The 10927-nt window shown below is 38.6% G+C and overlaps 1 pseudogene; it reads left to right on the top strand.

Annotated features, from left to right (window-relative positions):
* Window positions 1–1326: 1326 nt before the first annotated feature.
* LOC144664332 (uncharacterized) lies at window positions 1327–2666 on the top strand (annotated as a pseudogene).
* The last annotated feature ends 8261 nt before the right edge of the window (window positions 2667–10927 follow it).

Here is a 10927-nt window from a genome sequence, read left to right as displayed (position 1 = left end):
CAAAAAAAAGTGGACATTGAGAGCCATAATCGATCGATGACTTTCGTGTCTATTTGTAAGGCCAGCATCGTACATAAAGGAGCATTCGAAAGCTAAATCGGGTTGATAGAATAAACAAACCATTTTATTGCTACAGGGTAAAAAAAAAAAGAAAAAAGAAAAAGGAAAAAAGAAAAAAAAAACTTGACCCTCTGGAATTTGAACTCACGACCTCCGGATCCGCAGACTGGCACCTTACCGATTGAGCTAATCCGACAGACTCTGAAATGCACGTTGAATATATCCTATATCAATGTAATAGATATTGTGGAGTCTACTAAACTGCTGCGAAACTATAACAGGATCGCGAAACTATTTTCTATTGCTAGAAGCAGATAATTTACTGTACTCTAAAGTAATTTTTCGTGCCATGAGTAATGATTTTGCCCCGCTTTAAGATTATTATTTCTGTCGTACTGCTGACATTCGGTTTAACCATGAGCTATTTAAATTTGTCTTGAACCTATAAACCGCCATAAACATTAGTACTTTGGCCGCTTATTCACTAGAATGAAAACATTGTAAGCTCCAGTGAAAATTAAAGAGGTTTGAAAAGAAAAACAAGAAGCAATGAAACAAAATGTGCCTGAAAATTACGTGTAGACTGAGTAATCGACCGCCAAAAAAGTGGACATTGAGAGCCATAATCGATCGATGACTTTCGTGTCTATCTGTAAAGCCAGCATCGTACATGAAGGAGCATTCGAAAGCTAAATCGGGTTGATATAATAAACAAACCATTTTATTGCTACGGGGTAAAAAAAAAAAGAAACAAAAAAGAAAAAAAAACTCGACCCTCTGGGACTTGAACTCACGACCTCCGCATCCGCAGACTGGCACCTTACCGATTGAGCTAATCCAACAGACTCTGCGTTACTCGTTGAATATATCCTATATCAATGTAATAGATATTGTGGAGTCTACTAAACTGCTGCGAAACTATAACAGGATCGCGAAACTATTTTCTATTGCTAGAAAGCAGATAATTTACTGTACTCTAAAGTAATTTTTCGTGCCATGAGTAATGATTTTGCCCCGCTTTAAGATTATTATTTCTGTCGTACTGCTGACATTCGGTTTAACCGTGAGCTATTTAAATTTGCCTTGAACCTATAAACCGCCATAAACATTAGTACTTTGGCCGCTTATTCACTAGAATGAAAACATTGTAAGCTCCAGTGAAAATTAAATAAATGGGGAGATCCGCTTTTAGGCTTGCCTAAATCTATATATTAAATAGATTCACAGCTTTGAATTTATCACGATACATATTATATTACGATTTTTAGGAAAGACAGGAGCAATAACCGGGGAGGTGGAGTTTTCCAGGGAGTAAAGAGCGACCTTATAATATCTCATCGCTCCGACTGGGACTCTGACTGTGAAATTGTTTGGTCCCAATGCCAGCTGGCTGGTGCTAGAAATGCGAAATCTATCCATTTCGGTTCTTACTATCGCCGAAATAAGTCTGACTTGGAAAGCCTCGACGAGTTGAATACATCGCTTTTGAAAATGGGAGCTGTCCTACATAAAAACAACGTAATCCTCGCTGGCGATTTTAATGCCCCAGACATCGACTGGGTAAATCCACTCAACCTTGGCAACCTATCTCCAGCGTCCACTAAACTACTTGAGATAATTGACGATCACGATTTAAACCAGTTCGTAAAAGAACCAACCAGGCGACAAGGAAACACGCAAAACATCCTCGACCTTGTACTATCGAATAATAAAGATATTATCAGTGGCGTCAGGGTAATCGATGGAATAAGTGACCATGACATCGCTCTATTTACTGTCAAGACATCTTGTCCGCGAAAGCGAAATGTAAAACGCAAACTTTATCTTAAGAAAAAAGCGAACACTGATTGCATTAAGCAGGAGCTACAAATATTAGCCACGTCGAGGGAATTTAATTCCCCTTGGGTATCAGTTGACGATATGTGGATCACTTCGAAAGAAATATGCGTCGTATCATGGACACCTGTATACCTCACAAAATGACTAGCTCCAGATATAACCTTCCATGGTTTAATCGATCGCTTAGAAGGCAAACAAGGGCTAAAAAACGGCTCTATGACAAGGCTAAAAAGTCTGGAAACCCTGTACACTGGAATGAATTCCGCGCAGCCAGAAAGCGTTTGCAAAAGAATTTGAAGTCTGCGAAGGAAACGTACATTTCAGATTTCCTTGGAGACGCAATCAAGGAAAACCCGAAACGTTTCTGGTCGTACATCAAGCAATTGAAAAATGTCGATCCCGGCGTATCCGACTTCAAAGTCGACGGTAAGATCGTAAGCGATGGGCAAATGAAATCGGAAATTTTGAGCAAACAATTCTCTAGTGTGTTTACAAATGAAGATCCCACTACCATCCCGGCTGTCGGTACTGAGCCAAAACCAGCTATCGGCCCACTCATTGTTACGATCCCTGGAGTTATCAAGCAGTTGCAGTCTCTGAAACCAAATAAAGCCAGTGGCCCGGATGAGATACCCCCGTGGTTCCTGAAGGATTATGCCGTGGAAATCGGTCCTATACTCGCAGCAATTTACCAAACCTCCATTGATGCCGGCAATGTACCATCCGAATGGAAACACGCCAACGTATGTGGTGTGGGAGAAAAATAGGACCCTGCTAATTATAGACCGATCTCATTAACCTGTATTTCATCAAAGGTCCTTGAGCATATTATCCACAGTCACATAATGAAGCACTTAGAACAGCACGCGATCTTAACAGACGTGCAACATGGATTCAGAGCAAAACGATCCACTGTAACCCAGCTGATCTTGACCATTCACGATATGGCCAAAACCATCCAAGAAAATAACTCTGTTAATGCTGCTGTTTTGGATTTCAGTAAGGCCTTCGATAAGGTTCCTCACAAACGCCTAATTTACAAGCTACACTATAATGGTATCCGCGGACCTTTGTTAAGCTGGATGGAATCGTTCTTGACAAACCGCTCTCAGTCTGTGGTGTGCGAGGGCAAGCGCTCTAATCCCGCTCAAGTAACCTCTGGCGTGCCCCAAGGAACCGTATTAGGACCTTTGCTTTTCCTATTGTACGTCAATGACCTGCCTGATAACCTGAAATCCTCAATCAGGCTTTTTGCGGATGATGCACTCCTATACGGTATTGTTTCAAGCGTGGAGAACGGCGATCAACTCTAGGAGGACCTAAGGAAACTGGAAGTGTGGCAAAGCAAGTGGCAGATGTCATTTAATCCTGCTAAGTGCAAGACCATCTGTCTCTCTACTAAGAAAGTTCCCCCACAGAGAAAGTATGTCTTTTGTGTAACCGAGTTGGAACAAGTTGACTCTATTTCTTATCTAGGAGTAATCCTGAACGACAACTTGAAATGGTCAAATCACGTCTCATCCATCTCTGGCAAAGCAAGCAAGGTTCTGGGAATGATTAAAAGAAACCTCTGGAATTGCCCCAAGAATGTGAAAGAAACTGCATACACGGCTATTGTTCGCCCAAAACTCGAATACGCTTGCGCAGCCTGGGATCCTTATCTCCAAAAGGACATAAACTCCCTCGAAAGAGTACAGAGGAAAGCGGCGCGGTTTTGCACAAACGACTACCACCCAACCGCCAGTGTAACTGATATGATCCAGGAGTTGGGCTGGCAAACATTGGAACAACGAAGAAAATCTTTCCGACTTACATTACTATACAAAATGAGTCACGACCTTGTAGATATAAATGTTGACTCCTATCTTAGTAGACATAATGAATCCAGAACTCGCGGCAGCCATAATTTCAAATATACGCAATATAGAGCGACGAAAAATGCGTATTTTTACTCGTTTTTTCCGAGGACCATAAGAGAGTGGAATGCACTCCCTGCGGCGATTGTTGAGTCCGGCTCTCTTACGTCCTTCCAGTCTGGACTGCGCGAGCATTTTTATTAATTTGGTAGTTTACCCATAGAATTTTAGAATTTTTAGATTTTTAGAATTTTTAGATTTTTAGAATTAATTTAGAATCTTTCAGTTATTATATATGTACTCCTGATTTTTACTTATTTTTAGACGTTGGTGTGATATCCGTATGGACTTTTTACCAACTTATTAGATGTAGATGTAGATGTAGATGTAGACACGTTGTTGTAAACATTGACTCGGAAGGTCTTCGGAAGCCTCAAAACCTTCAATTTTGTGTCCAAGTTTTCTCCGCCGATATAGAATTTCAAGAGTTGATTCGCGAGGAACATAAACTTGGTGTACTCTATTGTGTTCTGGCTAGAGCGAATTTTTAAATTTCCTTCTCAAAATGAAGATAGCATGTTTCAAAGTTTAGATTTCACATTTTTACGCTCTTAGAAGCCATTAACTTGTAGCAGTTTTTGAAATCGAAAATTTCGTTCTAGTGGGAACACAAAAGAAGTTACGATTTATCACTAAGCTATATAATCATTTAATTTGGTGCGCTGTGCTAGCTGAAAACTTGGACACAAAATCGCATTATCTTCAGTTAAACTTTTAAGGGCTTGTAACATCACAGACAACGGTCATCTCTCAGTAAAAGGACAATCATGATGTAATTCCATCATCCCTGAGTATCCTTATTAAATTTTAGAGAAATCGATATTCAAAATGTAGCGAATTACAGCTTTACAAGATAGCACTCCAACAAGAAATTTGACTAATGAATTTATTAATGAGCAAGGGTCCTGCGCGACCTTAAAGAGACATTTTTCATGAGGCATTTCTTGAGAAAAATCAATCTTGTTCAACTGGGGATTATTTTCCCAACAAAACATATTTTGGGTAAAAATCTAGACGAGGCAAGTGCCTCCTCTTGCCTCTTGCTACTCCGCAGTAGTTACGGCCCTGCTATGAGGTGTCCACCATAGCAACAGGCCATTCTTAGACAATAAAGTCAGTTCGTTAAACATTTGTGTGGACTGGTGGATCGCATGCCTGAAGCACAGGCAACCCAAGCTCACGTTTGGAGCGGTCGGTAGGTATAAATTGGTGTTGCGTAACACTAGACCGTTGATAATATTATAAGGCTTTGCATGGGATTTGGGTCGATTTTGCCGTATTAATGCTTAAAATACTGTAAATATACAAAATAAACTTACTTTTGCCATTTGCTGTGTCCTCTTGCCTGTTTTGCGTCTAGAAGTGGTGTTTTAGTCGATTTTTCTCCTCCTGTTCCTTCCATCTTAATTTGTATATTTAGTGTTTTAAGCATAAATACGGCAAAATCGACCCAAATCCCATACAAAGCCTTATAATATTCTCAACTGTCTAGTGTTACGCAATACCAATTTAAACCTACCGACCGCTCCAAACGTGAGCTTGGGCTGCCTGTGCCTGAAGCTGCATGGTTTTCAACAGGGCGCCCCTTTCAACATGTGGTCGGGCAAATCGCCCAGCAACTCTAGCGTTTCTAGCCAAGAGGAAAATGAAGTAAGTCATTCGTATAGCTTATTTTAATGTGATAGGTGACATCAATATTTGGTGGTGATTTGCAACACTGATATTTTTTTGGCGGTCAAAAACATTTTGTGTGTAAAATAATCTCGTTCAATGTGAGACGGCTGTATGCTATTTCTCTGCTGTTTGAGAAATTATAAAAGCAATACAGAGCGCTCTTGATCCCAGATGCATGATTTAATGGTAATTTGCAGATTGTTAGCTGAAATAAATCACTTTTAAGAGGCTCTCAAGTAATAAATCTCATTTCGGTAATGTAGGAGGAAACGCGTTATTTCAGTTCGTGATAAAAAAAAATAACCACCCGTAAGAACAGAAAGTTGCAATTGGTTCGTCGATAAAAGATGCATCATCAATTCTAGATGTTTATTATATTTTTCTGTGGTCAGATGTAATGGCTCTTTAATTTACGAGACCGTGCACTAAATGAGACCTCGATTGCTCTCCCAGTACGCACTTAGTTGCCATTCTATAACGACAGCCCTCTAGCTGCTCTAGCTGCAAGAATTTCGGTCAACAGAGAATTCTTAACTTCGCTTTTCTTTGTCAAAAATTAAGACCTAGAATTCACAATGATTTTATTGGGTACTTTATTTTTATCAGGAACAAACTATGCAACGTAATAGTTCGGATTTAAAGAATTTGCTTTCTCTGGTCTTTCCGATTTTGTTTTCCAGATTCCGGTTTCCGGTTTCCGGTTCCGATTCCAGATTCCGGATTCCATGTTTTAGGGTTGCCCCCATGGAGCGGGCAGGGATCTTTTCTGACATCATTGTTTACCACAGTTTGCCTTATTAGCATACGACTTTGCGTAAAGAAGGCATCCTGCTATATCCAAAATAAAGAAGAAGTTTAAAAAGCTTATGAAACTAAAAAATTGGCAAAATTTTCAGCTTTTTATAAGTAAAATTGAAGGAGATATTAGCTTTCACAAACTGCAGAATTTCTGGAGACAAAAGCGCTAATGAGCCCATACATTCTTTGTAAAATTTTGAGTTTTCAAACCCGCGTAAAAGAAAAGGTGTTCAATTCGTCAGCCTCAAATTATCAGCAGAAGTTAATCGGTGATGGTCTTTCAACATGTTTCAATACTCTAGTCTGCGAATACAGCCGCCTCTCGGCACAGCAACAGTGTATAAGTCAATTTTATTCATAAAACGTTCGAATTTCTATATCGTAACACAAAATTGTTTCATTCCCACACAAAACCTTATAAATTGAGTCTTAGAGTACTGTGGGTCTAATCGTTAGCTTGGGATGCCTGTGATAAGAGCTGGAAAGTACTGAAAACTGTTTTGAGCCTCCTTAAATTTCAAACTAGCAGGAACAAACGTGGGACAAACCAGGAGCTGTGTTGCATCTGTTTGGTTTGGAAGACAAGGTCTTTACTTTGATCGTTGTTGTTCGTTTTTCCTGTTTAAGAACCAAATGAAGAGAGATGAATGACCACAAAAATATCTTGAAATCTACACGCACATTTTTTGCGTATTTTATTTGAGGCTACGGAAGACAAAACTTAAACGTATATTTTGTTACCGAAACCAGAAGTTTTGAACACAAGATTTTAAAATATTCTAATTTTTTTATATCTGAACCGAGTAATACAACGACTTGCTCCAGAACAGAAGGCGGAGTGCGGCTGGAAATCAAGGCGGAGGTGATTAAAAATTACCTCAAAAATCCATGCACAATGGCGATTGGCTGAAAAGGGGCTAATCCTACGAGCACGCGCAAACAATTGTCCCCGGACCCTCTTCCCCGTCCCGAGAGGATTAAACATGCCTATCTGTTTGGTTTTCTATCACAGCTATACCAATAACGTTAAGGAAAATCCATTAGCCTAAACGTAAACAAGATTTAACAATGAACAATTTGAGATCGTGGTGATGACAAAATCTGTTTCCATGGCAACGTCATATGAGGGTAAAAATACACTATTTTTGACCTTTCGAGGCTAATAACTCTACAACTACTCTTTGAAAGTTTTTTCTTTTTCAAATATTTTTATCCAACCGGCACAATAAACATTCTTGCAAATTTTTAAAGAAATCTGTTAACATATCGGAGCTACGCTATTTTTGCATAAACTTAAGGTGACTCTGAACATTTCTGACAGAATTTTTTTAAAAAAAATTGTCAGGTCGTTTCTTTTTTCCTTTATACGAAAATATATGAAAAACAAAAACTTTTACCGTCTAGTTTTAGAGTAGTTAGCTTTTTGACTGTTTAAAAACAGTCAAAAATAAGGTATCTTTGGCCACTTTTGCAGTTGCCATGGCAACATATTTTGACGTCTGAGTGACTCCAATTTGTTTATAAGTAAAACCTTTACAAGGATGTTGTGAAAGTTAAACCTTAACATAACAGGTGCAGCATCAATTGGATGCCAAAGACTGGAATATCTAAACTATTACGAGTCACCTTAAGCGTTGCGTGACAGTAATTTGGATTGCGATATATATATATATATATATATGTCTGAATTTATCAAAACCGGGTCAAAGAAAAGTGACGTCAGTATTCTTGAACAAGTACGTTACTGCGCGAATTGGCTTCAAACGCCACAAGAAAGGAAAAAAAAAAAAAAAAAAAAAAAGAAATACAGCGCTGAAAGGTAGAGAAGAGAGAGGAGAAGAGAAAAAAAGACTGACATTCCTTTTAGTTTTTATATCATGGAGTTTGGAGATAGTTTCTGGCGAGAAAAAAACGCGTTTACAGCGATTTGCGCTTAAAACGGTGAAAATTTCCTTGACCTGGTTTTGATAAATTCAGACATATGATTCAATAGTATGACCGGAAAGGCCAAGAATGAGCTTCTCGAGTTACAATCAATCATTTTCTATGCATCTAGAGAGAAATCCAGGCTTTCCCAGCTCATACTATTGAATCAATGATTCAATAGTATGACCGGAAAGGCCAAGAATGAGCTTCTCGAGTTACAATCAATCATTTTCTATGCATCTAGAGAGAAATCCAGGCTTTCCCAGCTCATACTATTGAATCAATTGATTCAATAGTATGACCGGAAAGGCCAAGAATGAGCTTCTCGAGTTACAATCAATCATTTTCTATGCATCTAGAGAGAAATCCAGGCTTTCCCAGCTCATACTATTGAATCATATGTCTGAATTTATCAAAACCGGGTCAAAGAAAAGTGACGTCAGTATTCTTGAACAAGTACGTTACTGCGCGAATTGGCTTCAAACGCCACAAGAAAGGAAAAAAAAAAAAAAAGAAAAAAGAAATACAGCGCTGAAAGGTAGAGAAGAGAGAGGAGAAGAGAAAAAAAGACTGACATTCCTTTTAGTTTTTATATCATGGAGTTTGGAGATAGTTTCTGGCGAGAAAAAAACGCGTTTACAGCGATTTGCGCTTAAAACGGTGAAAATTTCCTTGACCTGGTTTTGATAAATTCAGACATATGATTCAATAGTATGACCAGAAAGGCCAAGAATGAGCTTCTCGAGTTACAATCAATCATTTTCTATGCATCTAGAGAGAAATCCAGGCTTTCCCAGCTCATACTATTGAATCAATGATTCAATAGTATGACCGGAAAGGCCAAGAATGAGCTTCTCGAGTTACAATCAATCATTTTCTATGCATCTAGAGAGAAATCCAGGCTTTCCCAGCTCATACTATTGAATCATATGTCTGAATTTATCAAAACCGGGTCAAAGAAAAGTGACGTCAGTATTCTTGAACAAGTACGTTACTGCGCGAATTGGCTTCAAACGCCACAAGAAAGGAAAAAAAAAAAAAAAGAAAAAAGAAATACAGCGCTGAAAGGTAGAGAAGAGAGAGGAGAAGAGAAAAAAAGACTGACATTCCTTTTAGTTTTTATATCATGGAGTTTGGAGATAGTTTCTGGCGAGAAAAAAACGCGTTTACAGCGATTTGCGCTTAAAACGGTGAAAATTTCCTTGACCTGGTTTTGATAAATTCAGACATATGATTCAATAGTATGACCGGAAAGGCCAAGAATGAGCTTCTCGAGTTACAATCAATCATTTTCTATGCATCTAGAGAGAAATCCAGGCTTTCCCAGCTCATACTATTGAATCAATGATTCAATAGTATGACCGGAAAGGCCAAGAATGAGCTTCTCGAGTTACAATCAATCATTTTCTATGCATCTAGAGAGAAATCCAGGCTTTCCCAGCTCATACTATTGAATCAATTGATTCAATAGTATGACCGGAAAGGCCAAGAATGAGCTTCTCGAGTTACAATCAATCATTTTCTATGCATCTAGAGAGAAATCCAGGCTTTCCCAGCTCATACTATTGAATCATATGTCTGAATTTATCAAAACCGGGTCAAAGAAAAGTGACGTCAGTATTCTTGAACAAGTACGTTACTGCGCGAATTGGCTTCAAACGCCACAAGAAAGGAAAAAAAAAAAAAAAGAAAAAAGAAATACAGCGCTGAAAGGTAGAGAAGAGAGAGGAGAAGAGAAAAAAAGACTGACATTCCTTTTAGTTTTTATATCATGGAGTTTGGAGATAGTTTCTGGCGAGAAAAAAACGCGTTTACAGCGATTTGCGCTTAAAACGGTGAAAATTTCCTTGACCTGGTTTTGATAAATTCAGACATATGATTCAATAGTATGACCGGAAAGGCCAAGAATGAGCTTCTCGAGTTACAATCAATCATTTTCTATGCATCTAGAGAGAAATCCAGGCTTTCCCAGCTCATACTATTGAATCAATGATTCAATAGTATGACCGGAAAGGCCAAGAATGAGCTTCTCGAGTTACAATCAATCATTTTCTATGCATCTAGAGAGAAATCCAGGCTTTCCCAGCTCATACTATTGAATCAATTGATTCAATAGTATGACCGGAAAGGCCAAGAATGAGCTTCTCGAGTTACAATCAATCATTTTCTATGCATCTAGAGAGAAATCCAGGCTTTCCCAGCTCATACTATTGAATCATATGTCTGAATTTATCAAAACCGGGTCAAAGAAAAGTGACGTCAGTATTCTTGAACAAGTACGTTACTGCGCGAATTGGCTTCAAACGCCACAAGAAAGGAAAAAAAAAAAAAAAGAAAAAAGAAATACAGCGCTGAAAGGTAGAGAAGAGAGAGGAGAAGAGAAAAAAAGACTGACATTCCTTTTAGTTTTTATATCATGGAGTTTGGAGATAGTTTCTGGCGAGAAAAAAACGCGTTTACAGCGATTTGCGCTTAAAACGGTGAAAATTTCCTTGACCTGGTTTTGATAAATTCAGACATATGATTCAATAGTATGACCGGAAAGGCCAAGAATGAGCTTCTCGAGTTACAATCAATCATTTTCTATGCATCTAGAGAGAAATCCAGGCTTTCCCAGCTCATACTATTGAATCAATGATTCAATAGTATGACCGGAAAGGCCAAGAATGAGCTTCTCGAGTTACAATCAATCATTTTCTATGCATCTAGAGAGA

The sequence above is a fragment of the Oculina patagonica genome, chromosome 8 (assembly GCF_052425735.1).
Source record: "Oculina patagonica isolate OP01 chromosome 8, crgOcupat, whole genome shotgun sequence".
Taxonomy (NCBI): Eukaryota; Metazoa; Cnidaria; class Anthozoa; order Scleractinia; family Oculinidae; genus Oculina; species Oculina patagonica.
This window is presented reverse-complemented; position numbering and strand designations above follow the sequence as displayed.